Below are 26,910 nucleotides of genomic sequence, written 5' to 3'. Positions count from 1 at the left end.
GAAATGCTGACACGAGGACTTCTTAATATGGAAACAAGGTTAATCCAGTGCATTTGGATCTGTATGTTTTAGACCTTTTGTGGCTCTGTATTAATGAGTACTACCTATTTGGGGAGTGTAGCTTAGTTTGTATTCAGAAGAAATTGGTGTTTTGAATGGATTGTGTATTCACAAAGGCAAGCCATCCACACCCGCAATGCCTGCTTCACATAACTAAAGACTCCTTTATGTTAATGCCATGGAGCTGACTTAGCTGGATAAACCATCTCAGCACAATGTCTGATTGCAGGTGCTTTGGGAAGCAGGCAAGCAACATAATGGCAGCTCACAGAAAAAACCCTAGAAAGGCTCCCGAGTGAAGGGTTGAGTCTCGTGGCTTAAGCTTCCTGTAAACTGCTTCTCGGTACCTTTCCAGAGCAGCTAGCTATCCATATTCCCTCAAAGCATTTACTCTTCTGATTTCAGTGACTATTTCCAAAGGCCAGAGCTGGACTGGTACACCATGATACCTTCTTCTGTTCTGTACATGTGTATGTGCAGGCTAAGGAAGGAGCTAATAAAAAAGTTTCGTGGGGCTCTGCAAACTTGGATGTGGCTGAAATCATGACGATGACAAGCTAGCCTCTTATCCCTCAGTCACTTCTCCCGGTCACTGCCTTCTGTTGAACAGCATTGTGCTACAGTTGTAGTATAGATCTGAGCTGTAGTATATATGTTCAATATTTTGAATTAATTTTCCCTGGTTTTATATATTTGACACAAAGATACCGTGAGGTATCTTACAAAAGCAAGGTGATTAGTAGTAGGAAAGATGAAAACAAAGGACCAATAAGAATTAGGGATCTCAGGGGCTGGAGAGCTGGCTCAGCAGTTAAGAGCACTGACCGCTCTTTCGAAGGTCCTGAGTTCAAATCCCAGCAACCACATGGTGGCTCACAACCATCCGTAATGAGATCTGATGCCCTTCTGGGGCGTCTGAAGATAACTTAAATGTACTTACATATAATAAATAAACAAACCTTTAAAAAATAATTAGGGATCTGTTCTTCCAGGTAAAAGACTTCTAGAGAGAGTTCAAGACAATTAATAAAGCAATCTTTTTCATGATTCACATAAAAATTTACCCCTTCGTGTAGTAAGGACTGTTTCCACAAGAAGACCCTAACAGCTTAGATGTGCCAGGTTGTACCTGATCTTATTTGGAGATATGTTTTATTGAAATACAGCTAGGCTTACAAACTATTTTCTTAATACAATGGCTTAATACTTGTGTCAGAGGGCATAAAATAATACCTATCTAGCCTTTTATAGGAGAAAATTGTGTTTGTCAGTGTCCTTTACTAAAGTGGGAAGAAAAATTTAAATAACTTGCAATGCCTGTTACTGACCGGCTGAAGTGGGGCAGGCCAGAGTCAAGTGCTCCCTGTGGGGCACAGTAAATGAGTTGTCTACTGTACACGGAGGAGGTATGATGCCATAGGCCACTGAATAAACGTGACAGGAACTCTTTCGGCAAGACAAGACTAGAAACCTAAATTTCAGGGTTGTGAAAACAGCATTTCAAGCTCTGGCCTGGAAAGGGAGCTTACAGGTGGGCATAGGAGTGGGGAGACTGTAAGAGAGCCGAGAAGCAAGCGTGGGGTACTCAGACATTTCCTGGCCAAGTGCAGGAGGAGAAAGCGTGCAAAGATGCTGCTACAAAGGCAAAGGCCTGGAGTGGACCACACATCAAGAACTTGGAGAATACGGCTCGGCGGCAGTGAGTTAGGAGGGACGGAAGCACTGTGTGGTGAGAGGCAAGTTTCAGTTTATATAGTATAGAATATATGAGTATAGAAAGGGATGCAATGAGCCCAGAATAGGAACTACACAGCATTAGAAACTCTCCTCTGAAGCTGGATGCCTGAGTTCATCTAAAAACTCTGCTGATTACTGGAATCAGGCAATGCTTACAGGTTAAATGAAGATTAAAAAAAATAATGTTTGGAATATGCTTAGACCACTCCTCTGAGCACATAGCACCCCTTATATGCTCAATAAATGTTGGTTTTGATTATTTGTATTGGAGAGAAAATCACATGAACTATTGTAAACTTCTCTCTTTCCCTCTCTCTGTCTCCTTCTCTGTTTGTCTCTGTCTCTCTATATTTCTGTCTCTGTTTCTTTCTCCCTCTTTCTCTCTGTCTCTGTCTCTGTCTCTCTCTCTCTCTCTCTCTCTCTCTCTCTGTGTGTGTGTGTGTGTGTGTGTATGTGTGTGTGTGTGAGAGTGTGAGTGTGACAGTGTATTTGGAGGTCAGCAAAACCTCTGCTCTCAGTCCTCACTTGCAGCCTCGTTTGATCCAGGATCTTGTGTCTTGCTACTGCACATGCCAGACCAGTTGGTCCATAGACATCCAGCTTACCTGTCTCTGCCTCTATTTCATGGTAGGAACACTGGAAATACAGATGCACTACTGCTCCTAGCTTTCTGTAGATTCTAGGGATCCAAACCTAGATCCTTATGATTTCATAGTGTGTGTTTTACCCATTGAACTTTCCTCAGTCCTGACTTAGACTTTTCAAATGATGATGCTAGACTAAAAGTACTCAAGAAAGGAAGCAAGGAAACCATTTAGAAGATAGCTCAGATTATCTAGGGGAGAGACAACTTGCCTAGATAATCTCATGGGATCCCTCCATCTTTCTTGATTTTTATTTGGTGTATATTGCTCTTATTTACATTATGTTCTTCAGGACAGCAGATTCCATCAGCTACAGAGAAGTGAGCTTCCTAATACACCTACCTCTATCACTACTTGTCTTCCGTAGACTGTACCCACAGTGTCCTAAGCAAGTATTCATATGTAGTCCTCACCAGGAGTGAAAAGAACAGCAGGGGTCAATCTCAGGAGGTGGCAGGAAGGGGCATGTACAAAGCCTAGCACTTTCCATGGGAGATTCATATGTCATACACAGCAACAGAAAAGCCCTTGGACTCTGCTCTAAGTACCTTCGCTGGGAAGGAATGCCAGCCTTCCCTTCAGGGTGTCTCCACATCAGACAGGCAGGATTTTCATGCTCGCTTGCATCCCGAGGACATGCACAAAGAGCTGCGAAGGCAATTCAAATTAATTTTTGAGGTCACAGCGCCAAACTTGGGCTGTGTTAGCTCATGGAAACATTAACAGGCTAATGTACTCCATCATGGAGAGAGAGAATCAAAGAGACTGTAATGGGGCTTCATTATATCCATCTGTCCATCCATCACTTCTTCCCCATTGCTCACCACTTGACTTGAAAAATGAGACGCCCCCCCAACTAATTAGATTTACCCTAATCTCCTTTATGGTCCATCAATCCTCTTCAGAGGCCATCTGTGAGTTTAGAGTTCAGACCTTTAAGAATTATGCTAATCAGTCTTTCTCCAATTTAACGTGTTCATCTGATGACCACAATTTGAAGCTTCTGGCTGTGACAAATGGGAAACCATTGTGAGCTTTTGTTCTAATTTTAAACACCATCATCCTCCTGAAGTGCCACATAAGGGATAATTTCTAAGAAAGCAGTCAAGAAGGGAAGGACCTTCAAGCCAGGTAACATTTAAAAAGAAAAAAGAAGAAAAAAAGATAGGAAGCCAGTGTGAGTGTGGGGAGCATTTTAATTGCTTTGCAATATTAGGACATAGTTTGCTTTCATTTGTACGATCAAATTAGAAGTTGTCAGAGGTATTAAATTATGTTATGATATGGAGCTGTAAATTCTATCGGGTGTAAGATACTCTAAAACTAGCACATGGAGGGAGGCACCAAGAGAGAAGTTATTGATGAGCAGATATTCTGCATTGGAAGGAGCCTATGTAAGGACTGATCCCTAGAGGCTGGTGAAATGTCAGTTAGGTTTCCATACAGGGCACGAGTTTGCTAAGAACTCAGCCCCTGATGTCTTCTGTAGACCCTTCTCCTGGTGGATAGAAATAACCAGCTATGCAGTCAGACACAGGGTACACAGAACAGTCAGTGGAAGGCCTGATGTTTCATTGCTTACCTGGTAAGTGAATAAGCCGCTAGGTGTTGCAGTGTTACCCTGGAATAGCACTGCTTAGCCTTAACCATGCCTGGGAAGCTCTTGAAGAAGGTGTTAAACAGTGAGCTCACCCCAGCAGCTCTGGTGTAAGCCCAAGGCAGCATTTCTAACAAGCTCCCAGGTGTGGTCCATACTGCAGGTCTGTAGATAGAAAATGTCACAAACTTGGGGACTAGACTAAACGGAAATCCTCTCTCTAGCCTTGTAGCCTCTGGAATAGGACTTTCTTCCCATTCATTCTTTTAACAAGAATTTACTGACTCTCAACAGTGGGACCGAATCTATGCACAATTTAACCCTGGAACAGGAAGAGTGTCACTGTTCTGGGGCTTCTGGTCTCCTGCAGAAAGACAGGAAGAAAACAAAGTGAGTGTATATAGTTATGTCTTGTAACTACATACTTGCCATAAGAGTAAGGGTAGCCAATGAGTAGGGTGAAGTTCCCATGTATATGGCAGTTCTTAAAGAATTCTACATAGGCTACACCTCACATAACCTTTATCACACTCTGTAAGACAGCTCCTCTTAGTCTGTTTTAGATACAGGTACTGAGGCACAGACAGGTGAGTTGCTTTGCCAGCTTTCAATCCAGGTAAGTAAAGGAATACATGTGTGATTCTAAGACACAAAGTCCTATGTGGAACCAATGCTTTAGATTACAAGAGGCCAAACTGTAACTGCTTGAGGGCCTGTGAGTTGTTCAGTCTCTGTCTCACCCACTCTGCTGCTGTGGTACCCACAGACACTGGAAATGAGTGCTACCAAGTTCCAGTGAGGACAGTATGCTCTATGTGACCCATTGTCTCTATTTAGACATTGTCCATTCATAGCCAGAAGCTTAGACCAGCCTTTACTTTGAAGCAGCCCTGCCCGGTATACATAGAATTTGAACTATACACATATTTTAGATATTTTTAAAAATACACTTATTTTCATTGTATGAAAGTTTGGCTGCATATATGTCTGTTTGCCACCTATGTGCCTAGAGGATCTGGAGTTATAGGTGGCTGTGAGCTGCCATGTGGGTGCTGAGAATTGAACTTGAGTCCTCTGTAAGAACAGTTAGTGCTCTTAACCACTGAGCCATCTCTCCAGCCTCTAGCTATTTTTTTTATAGTTGATATTTTTAAAACACAGAAAGATAGCACTAATTGTAATATTTTACTTAAAGCAAAATATCCTAAATATTTCAATAAGTAAGCAGCATAATTATGAGTGAGCTATGTTATAGGAATGAAAGGCCAGGGAATCATCTAGGACTAAGCTAAGGTGCTACTGGGGGCCTGTGGTATGAACTTTAAGTAACAGGGACACAACTTGCTTTGTGAGAGGAAGAACTTACATGGAGCCTGTATGATCTCTTTTTTTTTATTCGATATAATTTATTTACATTTCAAATGATTTCCCCTTTTCTAGCCCCCCCACTCCCCGATAGTCCCGTAAGCCCCCTTCTCTTCCCCTGTCCTCCCTCCCACCCCTTCCCACTTCCCCGTTCTGGTTTTGCAGAATACTGTTTCACTGAGTCTTTCCAGAACCAGGGGCCACTGTATGATCTCTTATGAAAGCAGAGATGTACTTCACGCCACCTGATACACTGCTCTTAATCTTGCTGTGTTAGGCAACCCTGGGAGACTCCCGCAGTGACCCAATCTTCTCTCATCCTAAGGCTTATCACCTGACCTCTAGGTGACTTAGTCTTTCCTGAGTCTTCCTATCGGGAATTGGACTAGCATTTATAGTGATCCTGTGGCGGGACTGAGAGGCCAAGCTGGTATAGGTAAAAGAGAAAGGTAGGGCTTCCCTGTGTCGGAGGAAAAGGAGCTATACCTCAAGTGTTGCTGCTCCTGATCATGAGGCCTGTTAGAGAAAAAAAAAAACATCAGGGTAACTTGTAAAAATTGTAAACAACAAGAAACTCATGTTTTATGTATAAATGTGTGCGCACTCACACACAAGGCATAGACACCACTGATCTGAAGAAAGAAAACAATTCTTGAGTCTCATTTGCATTGTCCCTGGGTTTCCTGTCCATGGTTTCCTTCAGGGTAGGTATGTCCCAGGGATAAGCTGGCAGTTCAACGTGACTCACTCACTGACTTAGACGAAACTCTATCTATTCCTGGGTAAAGAGCGAAAGCGAAAGGAGGGGAAGACGAAGAGATGGCTCAACAATTATAGATGCTTTTTGTGCATACGTGAGGCTGGGGCTTGGATGCCAGCACCCATATAACAAGCCAGGCATGTTCCAACATGGGCTTATAATGCTACCACTGAAGAGGATGGAGACAGGAAGACTACTGAGGTTTGCTGGATGCCAGCCTAACTGGAAACAAAAACAAAAAGTGTGAGCTCAGGTTCAGCAAGAGATCTTGACTCAAATAAGCAATATGTAGACTGATGGAAAAAGATACCCAAGAGCTTCCTCTGGTTTACACACACACACACACACACACACACACACACACATACACATTAACACACACACACACACACACACACACAGGTCCAGAGTCAAGCACATGCATAAACACAGACACACATAAAAGATAAGGCAATATTTTATTCCATGGGACTCTTGTCGGAATTATTTTTATCCTTAAATATGCTAGGATGTAGTTTACCATGGATAAGATGCTTACCTTGATGGGGTCATAGTTTCCTATTTTTCTATGTTCGTGTATTTTTATTAATTTATTTCTTTTTGTTCTGCTTATTTTCTTCCTGAATCAGAGGTTCATCTCTTCTCAATAATAATTTTCCTTCAGCATCTATGGCCTGTGTGAAGCACATCTGTTTGTTGTTGTCTTCTTTTCTCTATAGCACCACGTCCTTTCTCCGCCCACCTTTCACACCTCTGTTCATTATACCGTTATCTGTCACTTCCCCCAATGGCTTTCCTAATTGGCAGGTGGCATTTGGCCTCTTACTCTGTTTTTAGAGATGGGATGTAAACAAGATAACATTGCTTACCCTTACCCTGAGAAAAGGTAAATCCCCTTAAGACTTAGGAAGCAGGTGTTTCCAGCAGTCATTCTTGTTTGAAATCAATGGCTCTGGATGCACACACTTCCATTTTCCTTTAATTGTGGGACATTGGAAGGAACATGCTATTTCATCCACTTGTATGTGAGACAGGATTTTCTCAGGATCCTGGGTCAACAAGACCTGTGGCAGTGACTCTAGACAGGCATGAGCTTTAGTGTCAGGCCTAACCGTGGACTCTGTTACTGTCACTTGAGAGCCTTGTGATCCTGGACACATACTCTGGCTTTTCTGTGCCCTGGCTGCTATGAAATGGGGAGAAAAGGAAGACAATGTTGCTATAACGAGCATACACTGGTACAGGCTACAACATAAAATAAATATATTGCCTCCCAGCTCTGGAAGCTGGAAGTATGAGGTCAAGATGTCAGTGGTGTTAGCACCTCCTGTGCTGGGAGGAGCAATGAGATCTATGCCCCTGGTCTGCCACACAGTCCACTGGCAACTTTGATATACCTCCATTGGTAAATTCATTGCCCTCATTGCTGAGTTTCCTTCATCCAATATCCTCTGGTATGCGTGGTTATCTCTGTCTAAAGTTTTCCTTTGTAGAAGGACACCGGTCAAACTGAATTAAGGCTGCTGCATGTATTGTAATGTGGTTACCTTGTAAAGTCCTTACTTTCAAAGGAAGTTATAATCTCAGGTACTGGGAGGTTGGTTTTCTGTATGCCTAGGACAGACACAAAGGAACCAACCCATTAGCACATAGACCACTGAGGACGGTTAGGGTCATTAGATGAGGCAGTCCAAGCCTTACACAAGTGTGAGAATCTATCATTCCTCTCTCAGAGCCAGGAAACTGACCTTTCTCACAATTGCTGAAGTTTCCCTGTGTTTCTTCTGTTTTTCCTTTTCTCTCATTTTTCATGAAGCAAAGGGAAATAGAAAGGAGAGAGGAAAGACCATATCTCAGTGTGGAAGGCTCTGCATTCAATGATGAGAATACACGAAGCTATTTCAGTCTAATTAATTTGAGAAGCTATTTAAAGTAGCCAAATGATTTTACTTGACCAATTTTAAAACAATAATATTTATCCAATGGACTGTTTTTTTTTTTCTAACTTTCTAACCCATGTTTGAGAAACTGTGTTACTGGAAGCAGATAAGCTGGCTCAAAATCTTTAGAATCCATATGTACTGCTATGGATCTGAAACATAATTATCAAGCTTAAGTTAATTAGACTAATGCTCAGAAAATCTGGCCTGGCAGCTTACACTAAGTAATTATATATACTAATTAAAAATGGGTCTGGGGAGATGGCTTAGCAACTGAAGTGTTTGCATGCAAACAAAAGAACCTGAGTTCAAGTCCCCAAGACCCAGGAAAAGATCTAGGTACAGCCATATGTGGCTATAACACCAGTACAAGTCAGGGTATGAAAACCGTGGAGATGACTACCATCTAGCCTAGCCTCCAATTCCATGTTTAGAAAAAAAACTTAAAATAAAATGAGGTCAGAATGATTGAGGAAGACATCCTTATCCTAACATCAACCTTTGGCATCTGTAGACACAAACGAGTGTGTGCTCCTAAGCACAGGATCATGCATGGATACAACACACACACACACACACACACACACACACACACACACACACTTAAAAAGTATAATTCACAGAGAGTAGAGGCAAATGAAGAGCTACTCAACACAACCTGTGCATATGTACATCTAAAATGCCCTGTGGTGTGAGGTACAAACAGTGAGAAGGAACCCACAGGTATCATTCCAAATCTTCTACAAAGTGAGTTTTCTAGTTACTTGTCCTGTGGCTGTGCTAGATTATGTGTTTGAAGCAACTTAAGGATGCAAGGGTTGATTTGGGCTCACAGGTCAAGGGTGTAGTCAATTAGGGGGCAGCCATGTGGTTAAGAGCATGCAGAGGCTTGCCACATTGGGTTGCATGTCAGGAGGTAGAGGTGTGAGTGCTGCTACTCAGCTCACTTTATGCTTCTTAGTCAGTCTGGGAGCTCATCTCATGGAATGGTGTTACTCACATTTTGGTGGCTCTTCCTCCCTCAGTTAATTCGGTCTAGAAACTTCCTCATAGGCATACCCAGAGGTCTGCTCCCCGAGTGATTCTATAATCTGCCAAGCTGGTAATCAAGATCAGCCATAACAATGAGGTACTAATGCCCCCTTAGTCAGTGGAGGGTATGCAGGTGTCACTGCAGGGCCATTTCAAGATGGGTTTTCACTGGTTAGTAGGCCATCTAAAGCACCCCAAAAGTCCTGAAGTGCCAACTCATTGTCCTTTCTCAAGCTTCTCCTTCCAATAATGGTTCCCGTGGAATAGCCAGAGGTTAGCTTGCTTGTGATTTTCAGGCCCTTAGACAGTGTGACTGTCACTAGCAGGGTAGATGGCCAGCCCACATATAGGCATAGGCATATCTTTTCCTTAACTTTCTGATTGCTATGTTTTTTTTCTCCAGCTACCCTTTCAAGGGAGAAGGGTGTAGCTCCTCGGATTCTAGGGGCAAAGATGGCTTAGGAGGGGATGTTCAAGAGCTGGCCGTCTATCCCAGTCCTTTATAAGTTTATTGTTCCATCAAACTTTGATGAATAATTGTTATTAAATTTTAAAATGAAGGCTACAAAGAAATCATCTTTGTTCTGCATATTTGTACTAGCATGTCTCTCTTCTTGTGGTTTATAAAACACAATTCACTATTAGAGGCCAAAGGGTGGGGAAACCTATATCATCCTCCTGTATATTCTTTTATGGTCAGTTCATTTAGATAAAAAGGACTTCACATGCATCTTCTGCATGTCTGTTGTGTTTGTAAGGTCATTGTTATTAAGGTATTAGATTTGAAATCATTGTTAAAGCATTAGATTGAACTATAATCACTGGTGTTTTGAAGGTCAATATAACATGGGCTATTATGGATAGACATGATTTTGCCCACGTGCAAGGTATAATTTAGTGAGGAAGACAGATGCATCATGATTGTACTTATATCTCCTAAAGTCGCTGAAATGGCCATCTCATCCTTGGGCACATCTGGGGAATAAATATGTTATATGAGCCATAGAACAGCCAGTGCAAAGGGCTGGTGGTGAGAAGAGCAGGCTTTCTAGAGAGCAATGCAGATTTACATGGGCTGAGACATGAGGATAAAGTGAAAATTAAGGGCCTTTAATACCAAGAAGGTAGACCAAAGACCAAAGAATGAGATATCAAGGATATCTTTGAAACGACCTTGGATATTACTCATAACCCAGTTTCTACCTTCAACATGGGCAAATCTTACATGTGTGGTTTTTCATGATTTGTTTGCTGAAGCTTATTTTTCTGAGAAAAGGTCTTAGTATGTATCCCCAGTTGTGTTAGATTTTACTGTATAGACTAGGTTGACACTGAACTTACAGTTGTTACAATGGCCTTGATCATAAAACTCTGTGGAGGTCCATTGGAGAAAGCTATTTCTCTGGCCTGAAATGAGGACTACCATTCTAAGCTATATAAAACATAAAAAAAATAATCCAATTTGTTTAGTCAAACACCTGAGCTAGTCACCACCTTCTAGGAAGGCGGGTTTTCTTTAAACCCTAAAAGAGATAGGAGCACTGATTATCCCTTTAGTGAGCTATGTACATTTCCTTCAGTATCTCTGTACTGTATCCATTCCTTCCATAGCCTACAAGACCCTGTAAGTCTTCCAGTCTTTTCAAGTCCTGATTCAGAAAGATGAAACTTCTCTTTTTTCTTCTCCTTAGTTTGCCTTTTGAATATTGATCAAGTGTGCTTTTTTTTTGGTCCTTTGGGCTTTTTATATTTTCTCTAAAGTTCCCCTCCTTGCCGTCTGCCATGTGGCTGACCTCCACATGGCATGGCTTGGATGCCCCATTCTCTATCCTTCACATACTTATTTTCATTAGTTTTGATCTCCAAGTTAAAAGCTAGAAGCAAGCTACCCTATTATATTTAACTAAAGGTCTTTTTAAAACAGAAAAGCAATTCAGAACTTCAGACATTTGAATCAATTTGTGTTGATACTTGTATTCCCAGACCTTGTTTTGCCCATCTGTATGGTGAGGAAATGAATAAGATGCTATATATCAGTGATTCTCAACCTGTGAGCTAGGACCCCTACGGGGGTCATATATCAGATATCCTGCATATCAGACATTTATATCACTATCCATAATAGTAACAAAATTAAAGTCATGAAGTAGTAATGAAATAATTTTTATAGTTATGAGGTCTGCACAACATGAGGAACTTATGAAAGGGTCACAGCATCAGGAAGGCCAAGAACCACTACTCTATAGGAAAATGCTTCAGTGGGGATTGTCAAATACTTCAGTGGCTAGAAGCATTTGCTTTATAGTTATGAGGACTGGAGTTCAAAGTTCAGCACCAAACAGCAATTATACCTTTAATGCCTGATCCCAGGGATGCAGGGATGGGAAGTTCACTGGGGTTCTACACCTTAAGCCTAGCTGAGAAAATATGGGTCCCAGGTTCAGAGAGAGACCTTATCATAAAGAAATAGGTAGAGAGTGATAGAGGATATTGCATAGTTACTATTTCCTCTAGACATAACATATTGCCATTTTGGACTTTACCCCTGGTAGCCAGGGCAACTAGAGCAGAACAACAGAATGTTAGCCGTGCCTATTATAATAGTATTGGAACTATTGACAGTTCTTGTAGATGAAGGAGGAAGTGTGTCACAAGACCCTTATCTGAGATTCCAGATGGTACTCTTCCACTCTTTTTCCTAGCTGTAAGCTATCTTTGGTGGTACTCAAGTACATAAAAAGGAAAGGGTTAATTAAAAGTGGACCCAGTGGTGTTACTTCCATGAGGTTTCCAACCATGATAGAGTAAGATTGGGGTGCTACAGATTATCCAGTGTTATCCACACTTCTGTGAATGACCTTTCACCTGAGCTCTGATAGTACACTCAATAAAGTCACTGGTCTTATCCAGCTGGACTCTGGCAAAATCAAACTTTGGTCTGCTGTTGGTTCCATGTGAAGTAAATGGGCATTTGCTTGCATGCCCAAGGAAAAGGTGGCACAGCAAAGGAGAGCATCTGGCACACGTATGATCTTTCTACATATAGCTACATATATGTGTGCATACCCTTCATGCTTTATTTAGTCAACTAATTAATTTAAAAGTCTTTCACTATCAATGTATCATTCTATTAGGAATGCTTAGGAAATGTTAGGTATATATAGGTGTAAGAAGATGCTCAGAAATTGTTAAATTAAAAAAAACAATATAAAAGCAGAGTACTATAGTTCAAACACAGAGTGTAAGATTGTATCTCTCTACCTTTACTTATCATCTGAAAAGGAAGATTTAAGCACCATGGGGCAGTTAGTCTCATATGAAGACTTGACATAATCTTCACATAAGACTTCACATAATCATGTGAGAAAGGGAACACTTAATTGAGAAAACGCTTCCAATAGACTGACCTGTAGTCAACTCTGTTTTCTTGATTAATGACTAACATGGGAAGCCCTGGCCCAGTGTGGGTGGTACCACCCTTGAACACATGGTTTGGGGTGGTATAAGAAATCAAACTGGGTGAACCGTGTGGGAAAACCTGTACGAAGCATTCTGCCATGGCCTCTGCTTTAGTTCCTGCCATCTGGTTCCTGTCCTGCCCGTGTTTCTCCTGATGATGGACAGCTATCTGAAAGCCAAATAAGCCCTTTCCTTTTCAAGTTGCTTTGGTCATGGTGTTGTATGACAGTAAGAGAAAACCCCAACTATCTTCTTTGTAGCAGCACAGTGTATCTGGCACTTAGCACAGTACGAGGTCAAAAGCAGGTGCTTCATTAATTGCAGTAAAAATAGAATGACACAATCATGCCATCATTATTCTTGGCCTCCAACCCTTTGATGTCTACTGTCTAGAGCAGAAAGGACTCAGAACTGGACCAAGGACACTTCTCCCTCAGCGAGAATAGCAGGCCATTTTCCATAGAGCACCATTTATTCCAGGTGATTTTGCTGCCTTTTGGCTGAAAGACCCAATCCTGTATACCTTCTTTTGTAAGTAGATGTGCTCTCTGTGCACCCAAAGCCCAAACGAACCATTTGCCAAGTGAAAGGGCAGTTAACCACTGGGCTTTTTTGCCTCTGGAATGCCAAAAATCGGTTTGCCTGACTTTGAGAATATTTGATTTTGGCATCAAGTTAGCCACAATCTGATAACCAATTAGGAGTACTTGCAGATTTGGACTAATACTTTGGCTACTAGGCTTCTGTCTAATGTCAATGAACTGGAGTCAGTTATTGCCAATGTCAAAATAGCTTGGCAATGAATTGTTTTTTTCAATATCCTGTGCCTGTTTTCTATGCAAATAGTAATCAGTACACTGTTCCTTTCCCCAGTGGAAGGCAGCAAAAATGGAAGCAGATTTGCAGAATCCTCAAAATACAGTCTTAGTTTAGGAATCAACATACAAACAAATGGACTCAAAAAGATTATTAAATGTGTAGAGTGTATGAAATTATTTTGTGATTGCAGCATGTTATCAACATCTAGACTAGGGGTCCTCTGCTTCAGAAATGGGACATTAACTGTAGAACAGACAACATGATGGTGAATATCTCACAGATATGAAGCTTTTATAACAGACACAATGCCCTGTGTGGAGTGTTATATAAAAAAGAGATGCCATGGGGCATTCAGCAAAGGTCATATGGATTCCAAATGTCTAGCACCAAAACTGAACTGCAGAGATTTGTTACGAATACAAAGTGTGCATTATGTCTCATGGACTTTCTTGTAATGGGAACAGATTTCCATCATGAAGCCTCACACTCTCCTGTGGTCCAAGCATGGTCACTTTTGGTTCCCTTCAGAGTCTGTTTTGTAATTTACTAACTTTTTAATGACTAGCGTTTACCTAAAATCCCACTGCCTAAAAGAAAAGATGTATTTGTAAATGCCCTACATCAAAGCAAAGGATAATCCCAAAGTCCTAAGGTTTCTCCCACCTCCAAACACTGTGTTATCCTCTACCCTGCATCTCATGAGCACAGCTCTATATTCCTTTTGTGTTTTTAATATAGTTTTGCACATATTTGTTTTTAACTTCATACAAAATAAGCATCATCTTGTACCTTTTCTTTGAAGAACTATTAATATTTCCTAAATAATGTGTTAAGATTTTGTCAGCATAGGTTATATGTCACTATCTGACATTTGGTTTGCTAACTTTATAATACTTTATATTAATATTCTATATATTTTAAATGTATCACACTATTCATCTCTGATAGTGGAAATCAATGATTTGCATGCCCCGTTTTAAACATACTTAATCTTCTTTTTACTCATTTAGATTTTTCTCTGTGTGTTTATGTACATGCGCATGGACGCCAGAGGATAACCCATGTGGCCTGATGCTCTCCGTCCACTACATGACTCTGGGGACTGAACTTGTATCATTAGCCTTGGAAGCATGTTAACCTGATGAGTCATATGGCTGGCTTGCCCATGTTATTTCAATTAGATATTGACAATTTTCACACATGTCTCATATGTACACAGTAATTTCTTTTAGGTATATTCCTGTCTGTGGTACTGGTGGATTATGGGTTAGCTGATGTCAATATTTGACAGTATTGTCAAAGTAGTTTATGAAGAGGTTGGTCCCATGCATACTCTTACCATTAGTATGTGTATAGGTGACACTAATGCCATAAGACTTAGAACCAAGAGTTGAGAAAGGGAAGGTTTGGATATGGGCTCTGTGTCACTATTGACTATTTGTTTTCCTTGCTTTATAATAGCCTAGTCTCCTGCTATGTGAGACATTACTCCTCTACTCCAATAAAACGTTACTAACCTGCATGCATGTTACAGAGTACAATCCTAACACAACTGAACAGTGAAGGAACACACTGTCGTCCTCACACCTGTCATGCAAGCTATGACATCGGCACACTGAAAAACAAAATGGCAGATAGGATTCAAATGATGCAATACTATTTGGTTTGGAATACCTTAAGTCAAACTATGATTCTAGAAACAAGCATTTCTCACACATTTATGTCTGGGCTTTTAAGTAGAAATTATAAGATTTTATTTCAAAGCATTTTTATCTTTTCTCCTTTTATACTTTGAGTAGAATAAAGGTGAGATTAATTAAAAGATTAAGTCTCCTGTAAGCTTTTGATGAATTCTTCAGTCACCAAGTCCCAACAATACTACTTTCAGCTGGATCAGGAATAACAAAAATACAGTTTTTCAAATGAAGACATATATGCTCATCTATATCTCTACCTATATCTCTCAGGCAAGACCCTCTCCAATGGCCTCTTGAGAATTCTCAGTAATAAAATTGGAGGCATGAGATTCACAGTAGGAAGCTGAGAGAGGTGAGGGCTTTTTTTTTTTTTTCTAGAATGGTGTTTTAAAATTGTCACAACTCTGTTACTACATTTTAAATTTTCATAGCAGTAAAATTGTGTGTGTGTGTGTGTGTGTGTGTGTGTGTGTTTAAGAGGGGGGGGGAGAGAGAGAGAGAGTTGCCTTGTATCTCTGTGGCATATGTTGGTTCTACATTGTGAACAATATAAAATAGGGTATATAAAATGAACAGTTGAACCAATAGCAAGGAAAGCTTGGTTTCTTTCAAATATTCTGGCTAAAAGGGGAGAAAATCACTTAAATCCTTGGTGAGAAAGATCTGCTGTCATGCATGGCAAGTTCAGTGTTCTAGCCACAGTTGGGGCTTTATGTCTTCATTAAAGAAGGGTTTTAAAGGAAATAGAAAGGCATTTGGGAAAGGTTGACTCCTAATGTTTATACAATTCACTCACACAGGCCAGGCTCTTTGAAGGGCACTGGAACAGCTCAAGTGAGAAATTAATAGATTTGTAGGCATTGGAGATGGTGAATTCCAGTGGGTGGGGGACAGTTTCAGAGGGTATGGCTTTGTCAGGGGGGACAGAACCCCGTTCTTGTACAAGGAAGACTAATGACCAATCCAGCTGAGTTGTGAGAAGAGAGATTTTGTTTGTCATTTTTCAGCTGTCAAGTCCTGGGTCCTAGTGCCAGCCCCAGGCTGGCTGCTGCTGGTATGGCTCTTATAGCTTTGACCAACATGCAGCGGGCATGCAGCAGGATGTTTGCCGAGCTCCCTGTGTCCTCCTGGCTTTGAGGAGGTCATCACTTCTGCTGGCAGGTCTCTGTTTATCTACTTCTGTTTGCAAAGTATCCCATTAGCTGGGCCGGATGTTAAGGAGGAAGCTAGGTCCAGGAAGTGAATGTGTATCCAAGCAGTGGCACTGCCTGTGACTGGAGGTGACACTGAGTACAGCTGTTCTTGTCCGCCCTCTCTTTTTTCAGCTCCCTGGATCTGGGATTACTGCTACTGCCTGACCCTGTCTTCTGAATGCATGAGAGGAGGCTGACTAAGATAACCTGTCCAGTCCCTGCTCTCTCTGACACTTGAGGTTCACATGCTTGTCTTTTGCCTTCTGTTTAAGACTTTCTCTCTGTGCTCCAGTCACGGGCCATTTGCCCAGTAAACACTCCATACTCTCTCCTTCCTCACAGACTCTGCAGTTGGTGATTTGTCTTCTCTCTCAGCTTAGTGGTCGCTGTCCTCAAAGCACCTTTTGAAGGCTACACTTGCCTAATGTCATTCTCCCTTGTTCTTTCTCATGGAAGTTACAAGTTTGAGTATCATGGACTCAAGTATAGGCTTTCCCCTTCTTTTTCTTGTTATTGCAGAAATGGTACTATAAATCAAATATTTCTTTGGTACACATGTTGCACTCAGTATTTTGAATAACCCAGGAATAGTGGAAAGTATATAGAACCGTATATAAAAGTCATATACAAATACTACATCATTTCTAAAGTGCAGATTTTCATATCCTGTTGGGGGTGGGACAAGTTCTCCATGGGAGAATGAGGGATGATTGTATTTGTAAGCGCACTTCCTTTCGCAGGTGCTAAGTGCTGTCTAAACTGCTTATTATTGGAGAGTGAAATACTATGAACCAGCATAATAATATTTGTTGAATAATGAAGTGGATTCAGCAAAGAATGAACTTCAAATGCACAGGAACAAGGAGTGTGCAAAACCCCATCTGGGCCAGCCTTTCCAAATGTGTTTTATCTTGAGAACACAGTTGATGCTGCTTAGAATATTGGATTCAGAAAACATCTGAGGCTGTGTCTACACGCATTATTTGTTGTGAGCTTGCCTGCATTTCTTGACTGTGTGTTGGCTTAGCTTCCTGTAGGGCAGACAGTCCACCCTCTTAGGAGCGAGTTATCTTGCCTAGGGAGCAAGTTTCCAAAGACCCTGTGAGGTGCCTTTGAAAAACTAAGCCATATGTGGCTGAGCAAATATGAAACAAAGTGTTCAGGAGATTCAAAAGGAGACAGAAATTGGCACTCTGCCTTTTCCACCCCCTGTTCTAAGTACTGAAGGTTGACATCTCTCCAGGATTAAAGGAGAACACACTCTTGCTCAAACACCAATATCTGAAACACAGAGGGAAAAGGCTTACAGAACATAACTGGCCAAAGAAATTGCTTTTTGAATAAACACTTCCTTCTACAGAGTTGTGCCATGGCAGACGCTGCTTTTAGAAAGAGTTTCATTTCATTTCTCAGTGAGCATGTTTTTAGAAGCAGGAGGCCTGAGGAAATCAAACTGGTAGAAATCTCTAGTCCCTGTCAGCTCACAAATTTCCCACCCACTGGAAAGTCAGTAGAGCTCAGCCTCAATGGAGCCTGGGGCAAGACATCGATAGTCCCTGATTACTTCCCGGGAGCTGCCCGGTGATGCAGTTCACCCCTCAGATGAGGGGGGCTCCAGCTGGCCTTTGGTTCCAGCTTGAGTGTTTCCATCTGCACAGTGCTTGTGTTTTCCATGTTGCTGTGCAGCCCATGTACACAAAAGTACACATGCCAAGAGATTAGCAAGGGGTCCAGTGGTCTAGGGGGAGCCAGCAAACTTTAAAACAAGCAAACAGCAACAACACCGTTCCTAAGTAGCCATAGCAGGGGTTGAATGAATTATGTTGCTAGCTGACTTGAGGTTCATCAGGAAAATGGGAATGGTGAAGATGGGTAATATGTTGGGAAGGAAACAGCTGTTTGGTGACACACTGGACGAGTGACTTCTGGAAAGGCTGCTGTTGTCAGACCGATGAGGTGGTAAGGATACAAAGAGGGACATTACAGTGGCTCATCTATTTCTGCCATAAATGTAGAAGTAAGAGCAGAAGATTTTTACTAAATTGAAAGTTGTGAGAGGCCTATAATTATTTGAAGAGCAAAGACCTGCTAAAGGATGCAATTGATCTTTTGACCAAACTCTAATAGGCAGGCTCTCACTATGATGGGGTTTTCATTGGACTGGCCAGCCCGAGTGTTACATGAGTCAGCCATGGTCACAATGAACATAAGGCTCCATGTGGAAGAATTTAACAGTGTGGGATCCTAAAACTAAGGCAAGCCATGCTTCGTACTGTGTAGGCTGAAGGTTCTCAAGCACAATAAGTTCTACATTAACCCTTGCAGCTCAGCTCTGAACTTTCTTTCAGCCCTAATATGCTGGAAGAAATTATGTTCACCAGACATGAAGCATCATGGCAGGGCCATTGGGGTTTTGTCATATATACATCTCAGCATAGCTACAGTGATTGTTCTCCTGGAAGGTGACTCTGCATGTTTCAGTAGAAACCAGCTCTGCTCAGGACCAAAAGTCATGTTCAGTGTTTGTTTGACTACCTCTAATACGATTCGTAGGGGTAACTGCACAATTTAGTGTAAGTTGTTTAAGGCAGTTTTCTGATGGCATGTGACCAACCTGAAAGGCTCACTCTTGTTTGTACAGGTTTTATGGGTACATTCTATACTGCCATGGTATTCACAGTTAGCTGAGTAATATCTAGTCCAGAGCTCACCGCATCTCATCTGCTGCTTTGGTAATTGGTTCAACAATGTGATACTTTAATATATAATTGGATAAGCAATTGGACTCTGTTATAGAACAGTGGTTTGGCATAATTATTTTCCAGTGCTGTGGTTTTTCTCATTGATAAATACTTTGGGGGTTACAAATTCTTAAACATCAACACTCTATACTTCTTAAAAGAAAGATGACACTAATTAATAGAGGAGCTGATTCAGCATTCTGGCTCTGGAGCAATACATACACATGGAAACTATTTCAAGCAAGTTATGGTTAAATTAAATCTTTGGCAACTAATAAAATGATGGATGCTCTGATGACAACCAGAATTTCTCTGTAATTTGAAAAATAACTGGCTTTGACATGACCCCAGTATGTAGAGACTTCAGAGGGTCTGTGGGATTTAAGTAGAAAGGAAACAGCAAATGCAATTGTTTTAATGAAGAGATATTTGAAGAGCTCAAAGGTTCAAAGGAAAGAGAGACAACAGGCAAATTCCAGGGTAGGGCCAGGCAGTGGTGGCACATGCCTTTATTCCCAGCACTTGGGAGACAAACCCTATCTTGAAAACAAAAACAAAAACAAACAAACCCCATAGTAGAAGGACTGAGCAGGGCTTGGTGGTCTCAGCTGTAACCCTATCATGTCCAAGGCACGAGGCTGAACCAGGACTACATAGTTAGATCCTGTCACAAAGCAAAGCAAGACACAGGAGGTGATTTGTCAGGCCATGAAGATGGTGAGATTTTTGGCAAATCTGCCCAGCACTCAGAAAGACTACTCCTTGTCCACAAGGCAAAGTGCTGAATGAAAGCAGAGGTGGTAGGGGTAAGCAAGAACAAGGAAGCATTGTGGATACTACAGTACATCTTAGTGCTAGGGGAAGATGGGACATGGTTTCTTGAAGACTTTGGCCATTCTTTGGCTGGATAGAGACAGAACAGCTTTGGGAAGGAAGAGAAGGATTTTTTCACTGGTTCAGGGCACTTTCTGTAAGAGAGCCAGGATACTTGTACTTGATGGACAAGTGCCAGGACAGAAAAGCTATCTATAAGGAGAGGCCAAACCTGTGGATCACTACCATGCTAAGTTATAAGGAACCCAAGCTCCCCACACCCCCATCCCATCTCTCATTTTTCTCATATGGCAGCTACCATAACTCATCCATGCTAACTCATTCTCCAGCCATTCCCTGAGGAAAGTTACTCTGGTCCTTTCACATCCCAGCTTCTAACTCTATAGTATCTACTTATTTTGCACACAAACAAAACCCCACGCTGTCTAAGCATACCTACATTTTGGTAATACATTTTTCAAATTAACTCCTGTTTTCCACTTCAATAAGTGTCCTGCATAGAGACCTCAGATAATTTGCCATAATTGAAAATGATCTAAACAAGCTAATCTTCTGGAAGATATGGTGACATTTTGGATGGCTTCTCCCACTGTTTCAGAAGTCATATTGGTGCTACATTGAGTGCATATTGACACTCATTAAGACATTTTTCAGTCAGATAATAGAGCCTAAAACATAACTAAGAAGAGGAGAATTAAAAGTTAGATAGTACTTATTTTTTAAGATTAATTATTTTATTACTTTATTTGTATGAATGTTTTGCCTGCATATATGTCTGTAAACCACATGCCCAACACATACAGAGGACAGATGGTTCAAATCTCCTACAAATGGGAGTTACAAATGGTTGAGAGTCACAATGTGGATGATGGGAATTGAAGCCAGGTCCTCTAAAAGAGCAAAATGTACTCTTCAGCACTGAGCACACCCCTGGCCCACAGATTCAAAGATATTTGTAGTATTGCATGTATAGGACTAGAGACCATCCTCCAGTCCACTGACCTGTATGTCCTATCTTTAAACTATTGGAATAGTCAGGTCCTGGTTGAAAGCTGCCCATGACATGTAAGAGCGCTGCTGTGATTAGCTGATGATGACACATGATACAGAAGACCTAGCTCAGATAGCACATGCTTACAGACAGTGTTTTCATTGCTCAAAGCAACCTTTTTTTAAAGGTATTAATCCCACTCCAAATCTCTGTGACATTTAAAGATAAACTTTCACTTTCATTCTACAAAACTAGCCTCCTTTTCCAAGAACATTTGTATGGGACTTCCAGTCCATTTTCCTCATTTCAACTCTTATTACATGATGCATACATGAATCTTACTGCCTTATTGAATAAGACTCCAGAAGACAAGGATTTCAGCTTACATATTAAAATATCACTCATAAAAATGAGTACAGAGCCCAGAATAAATGTGTACCTGATGGAGTTAGTTTAGCTGAGAGCAATAACAAAAGAATCATCTTTAAAAATGAAAGATTAACTTTCCTACTTAACGTAATTCTTGTCTTTTCAATACTTTATTTACTTTAACTTACATAAACAGAAACAGTTACCCATGGAAATGGTTTATTTAAGCTCTTTCTTCTGTATATTCTATGAAACTGATAACAATAAAATATATCCTTTTATAAGAGCGGCCAGGTTTTTACTCAGAATCTCACTTTTTAAGGGGCACATTAAATTGGTTTTCTTCCTTTTGAAGGCAGCTTGACATTTACTCCAGGTTAGTTCCACATTCTACAAAACATTCAAATTACTGTGAATCATTTCTCCTACTGTATTCCATTACAGAACTAGAGAAGCATCAATAGCCAAGACAGCTTGAGCATCCCATGGGGGAATTAATCATTTCCCCACATACCTTGAGATAACACACTCGATGTGCAGGGGGAGTCATGTCAGAATCCACACAGATCAGCACTTCTAGCAGAAATCCTCTTAACGCTTCCTTCCCCGAAAATCATTTCAAGCAGATCAAGTGAGATGACTGCAGATACATTTTTTTAAAAAATCTCTTTTCAAAAGTTTTATAGAAACACTACTCCCTTGAAGGAACCATCACATATTTTGGTGTGTTGAACAGGAATAAAGACTTTGGTTCAAGTTTTTACAAACTTTGTCACTTTGCTACAGACCTTCCATCAAATAACGAAGTATCTGTGAGGAATTTCAACTTTTATGGCATAAAAAGAGAGAAGAGATCCTTGATGAGCACTGTCACAGCAAGCTGAATCATGCTTAGCTTCTGGGACTTAAGGCAGAGAGGAGAGAGGGAGGCCTCTGGTACATCAAATTCCCATGCAGTCAGAAGTGCTGCTATGCTGTGTACCACTAAGGAATCAAAACCTTGACAACCAACAACTCTGCAACACTCTTGATGACATTTTGATCTCAAAGATATTGAAATGTTAAAAAGTATACATTTTTTTGTCCAGTGTACTATAGAGTTACAGTGGTGTTCATGGTTTGTATAAGATGTCGTACAGTAATAATAGTAGCAATAGAGGCACATCATTCTATTCTTGGATTTAATCTGTTTGAACAACCTGTCCCCACATTGGTCCACAACTAAATACGTTTGGGAACAACCAGGTTACCAGCTGCACTTCCTAGTCTACCAGTGGCAACTTTTTAAGGGCCTTCTAAGGTGAGTTACCACATCAAATATGGAAGCCCTTTTAAATTTGTATTTCGGATAAGTGAAAACAGGTAGAGCTGGGAAAATGGCTGTGAGTAAAGTGTTTGATCTATAAACATGGCAATTGAGTTTGGTCTCCAGCACCCAGGGGAAAGCTTGGCATGGCACTGTACCACTGAGCCCTCAGATTCCAGCATCTTGTCTGGTCAGCCTATCTAGTTGAATCAGTGAGCTTCAAATTTGGTGAGACACTTTTGGACAATATAATGCTAATGGAGGATACCTGGCATTGACCACCAGGCTTCCCCATGTGTTCAAAAAAGGATACACACATGTATGTACACACACACACACACTTTTTAGTATAAGTATGGCCCTAGATGATTCATGAAATGATGCTATGTCAAACAATTAAGTACATGTCTTACTAATGATGAATGTATCAAACGTGGCAATTGTGTTCTTAGGAGAATTTAGATTGCCTTTGACCTTCCCATGTGTTTTCATTCTTAGATGTGATTTGCTTACTGTAATAAGTCTCTGTTAATAACTTACTCCCTCCTTGCAGCAACTAAGAAGCTAGGAATTACTGTGCACAGTTATAGAACTGAAGGACCTAAGTTCTGTTTTAGACATGTTATATCATTAGAATTAATCCACAGGGACTTCAGCTCTGACTATAACTTAATATTTGGTGAAGTAGAGAGGGTCACAACATGGATACCATGAAAATACCTATGAAAATAGGTGTTTTATTCTTAGAAGCAACTTCCTGAGGTAGTCAGTGGTCACTTGTGAGGACAGTGTGTTTAGCCTAAAACTGATAATAAATAATGTTAGCAAAAGCCAAAAGACACAAGTACTTTCTGCACCAGGCACTGTTGACAAGTCTTTATTGGCTTTCCTTTTACACAGAGGGTAACAGAGGTAGAGAAATTTGTTTCTGATACTGTTAAACCATAGACTATTGTCTTAGATAGGGTTTTCTTTCTGTGAAGTGACATCATGACCATGGAAACTCTTATAAAGGACATTGAATTGGGACTGGCTTACAGTTTCTGAAGCTTAGTCCATTATCCTTATGGCCAGAAGCATGGCAGCATGCAGGCAGTCATAATGCTGGAAGAGCCAAGTGTTCTAGATCTTGATCAGCAGGCAGCAGAAGGAGACTGTGTTCCCTACTGCATGTAAGTTGAGCATAGAAGAACTCTAAGCCTACTCCTATTTTCCTACACATTTTCTCCTACAAGGTCACACCTTCTAAGAGTATCACTTCTACGGCTAAGCATTCAAACACCTGAGTCTATGGGGGCCATCCATTCCTGTTCAAACCACCACAACTGTGCTTTATTGACCTGAGGAACCCTTGGTGGATACTCCTTAAATAATAACCTCTATCCAATAACTTTTCTGTTGTTTGTTTTTTGAGACAGGGTCTCTCTGTATAGCCCTGGCTGCCCTGAAACTCAGAGCGATCCACCTGCCTTTGCCTCCCAAGGTCAAGGTTTAAAGGTATGCCTGGCTACCATAAGACCATTTCTTTGTGAAATCTAGGTGACCTCCACCCAGCTTCTCTCCATTTGGTAATCCTATAGCGCCAGATGCCAACCATTTAGTGCCTGTCTTCCCTGTGTGGGTGCCTTTGATGACAGGAGAGAACACTGGTTCCTGGCACTGGAGGGACAGATAGGATATTGGGTGAGATAGTTAATTAGGCTTTGATAGTCCCTTCTTGCAGCCTACTCTGGAAATTCATCTACAAATGAAACTCCCCCACTATGGCTCACAAAGGCAAATCTGCCTTTTGGGTAAGCCATTGCTTAAGATCGTGAAGCTGCTATTTGTTAGCCTGGCAACAGATTACTGTGACCACATTCTTAGGTTGCTTCAAATTCTTTTCACAAACTTCTGCAGGTTTGAATTTCCTAGTCTCCATCGTGACTCTCATAAGGAACAAGTCTTGCCCTCTCAGGCTGTGCCAAGCCTCCTAGTTCCTACAGAGACTGTAACCTCCTACACTAGTTAGTATCATCAAGGTACTTAAACAAATCTTGCCTTGTAGATGCCCCTTTGACTTACAGTAAAGAAAAGTAAAGCACTCTCCAGTGGGGTTTGCAAAAGACAGATTCGATACAGATACCTGAGCCAAAGACTTAGAGATAGCTGCGTTACAGTGGCCCCTGGGTCATTTGTTGTTATCTGTGGATTCAAGTATCACTGATCAAAAACAGCAGAAAACAAATGGCATCCCTACTGACCACAGCAGAACGGCTATTTTCACATCATTTATGCTGTATTAGGATTTGTAGATAATTTGCATATGTCAGATGATATGCAAAAGGTTATATGCAAATATATGAATTTTTGTATCTAAGACTTAAACAACTCTGGATTTGGATACCCTACAAAAAGTTGCTGTCACCATGGATACGAGTTGACACCAATACTTCTGTTCATATAAGAGCCCTTACCTACATACATAGACATCTTTTCTTTAAAAGTTCATGGTTTTTTTTTCCTTTTCAGAATCTCTAAACATTGAGTCAGAATCCTTGGTGTGTCTTTTAAGGTGTGTCTTCTAGTGAGTCTACTGGGAATACAGGGTTGATCTGTTTTACAGAAAACCACAAGCTTCCAACCAGAGTCTTCAAAAGTTTTAAGAATAATCATGTCCAAGAGAACTTCCCAAACATGTTTAGTTTGTGTTATTGGTTCCATAGTTCCTGTAAATAATGTCGAAGTACTGCCATCTATAAGGCATATGATACCAATAGAAGGTGCCAAATAACCAGGAAACATTAATGTTCTTTGTCTCTAAATTATTTGGCATCAGCTGGTATGATGTGTGTTGACAAGGCTGCTTTAAGCTTGATTTCTGTGTCAATGCCACAGTGGGAATGCCATGTTCTGTAGCGCCTTGTCGTCCCCATCAAACTGTTAGAAGATGGATTTATAACGGACCTAAAGGTAGTAGCAAAATGAAAATTAGTTCTTGGGTAGAATAGCAATCCCATTTGACTTGCCGGTAGCAACTGTGTCATATCTGCTTCTATGAGCAAGAAAATGACTTCTTAATGTACTTTTCTTCCACTAAGAAGAATTAAATCTGTGTGGCAAAATGGAAAACCAGTATGCTGGCAGCCAAATTCTGAAAGGAAGATCCATGACCCTCATAAAGATATTTGTGGCCTAGTTCTATGCTAATGAGCCTCATTTAGGCTCAGACTTGCTCAGTGTGGAAATACAGCCCTGCTGGAGAGAAAGGATATCTTTCCCATGCTATGTCGCCTTCCACATCAAAGGTGCTCTGAGATAAATGGGGGAAATACTCTGTCTGCTACAGGCTGCCAAAGTGGAGTACCTCGAGTAGGATGAGGTATTGGGTGGTCCAAGAAAATAAATATTGCTATTTTAGATGGAAATTTTTATTTATTAGTATTGTGTATATTGTATGTAGCTGGGGTTATTAGAGCCACACGTGTGTGTGGAGGTCAGAGGACAACTGTGTGGAGTGATTCTCCCTGTTCACTTTACCATGGTTTCCAGTGATCATCTTGCCATGTTTCTATGTTATTCATTTAGTCTGAATGTTTTGCTGAGCTCACAAGGTTATTTTCAAAGCATCCATGTTCAAGGTGAGTATATGCTCAGTGAAGTGAAGACAGTAGCTATGGAATTACCCATTTGTGTAGATTCTCAAGATTAAGGAAAGTGGTTAGGACAATGCATTACCTACCTGGATAAGTAAATGAATTTCCTCCAGGACAAATGGAGTAAGATAGTGTCTGGCTACCTATGGGAAGCTGTAAGTATTGTATGTGAGATAATGTAACAATGTACAATCCAAGTCAATGTAACACGAATCACTACCCTGTGCTCCTATGAACAAGCCTAATCTATACCTTATTACAGCACATATAAAGCCGTAGGAGGGGATAGGCTTGATAATGAAACTGAAATATAATAGAAGATTAGAATCAACTGAAAACCTGCTCTCTGAGAGAATTGACATAATTTACTATATACAGAAATCTTATACATATACATGCTTGTAAATATGTATACAACATATATGTAAATATATGTGAACATGCATTATATGTGCTTATACACAGAGACACAAACACAGAGAGAATGCTCTAAAAAGGAACTGAATTAAGTAAGTTGTTAATATTCTTCGCTGTTTTCTCATTGTTTATATTACAGCAGGTACGTTTAGATTCACAAACCTGCCACTTCTTAAAAGACACTAGACGAAGAAAATCTGATAATGAAAAATGAATTTGTTCACAGTTTAGGCAAACCTGAGTGTCTAGCTTCTGTATGTCTTCCAGTCACAGTGCTTCCAACTCCTTGGAGCTCACACAATATAAGGAAAGCC

The 26,910-nt window shown here is 40.8% G+C and overlaps 1 protein-coding gene across 2 annotated transcripts in view; it reads left to right on the top strand.

The window, feature by feature from the left end:
* Window positions 1-26,910, top strand: part of Fhit (fragile histidine triad diadenosine triphosphatase) — a 1,648,302-nt gene that overhangs the window by 1,596,718 nt on the left and 24,674 nt on the right. The gene's annotated exons all lie outside the window — the stretch shown is intronic.

This window comes from Apodemus sylvaticus, chromosome 8 (assembly GCF_947179515.1).
Source record: "Apodemus sylvaticus chromosome 8, mApoSyl1.1, whole genome shotgun sequence".
Classification (NCBI taxonomy): domain Eukaryota; kingdom Metazoa; phylum Chordata; class Mammalia; order Rodentia; family Muridae; genus Apodemus; species Apodemus sylvaticus.
Note: the sequence above shows the minus strand (reverse complement) of the source record. Positions and strands in the feature narration are given on the sequence as shown.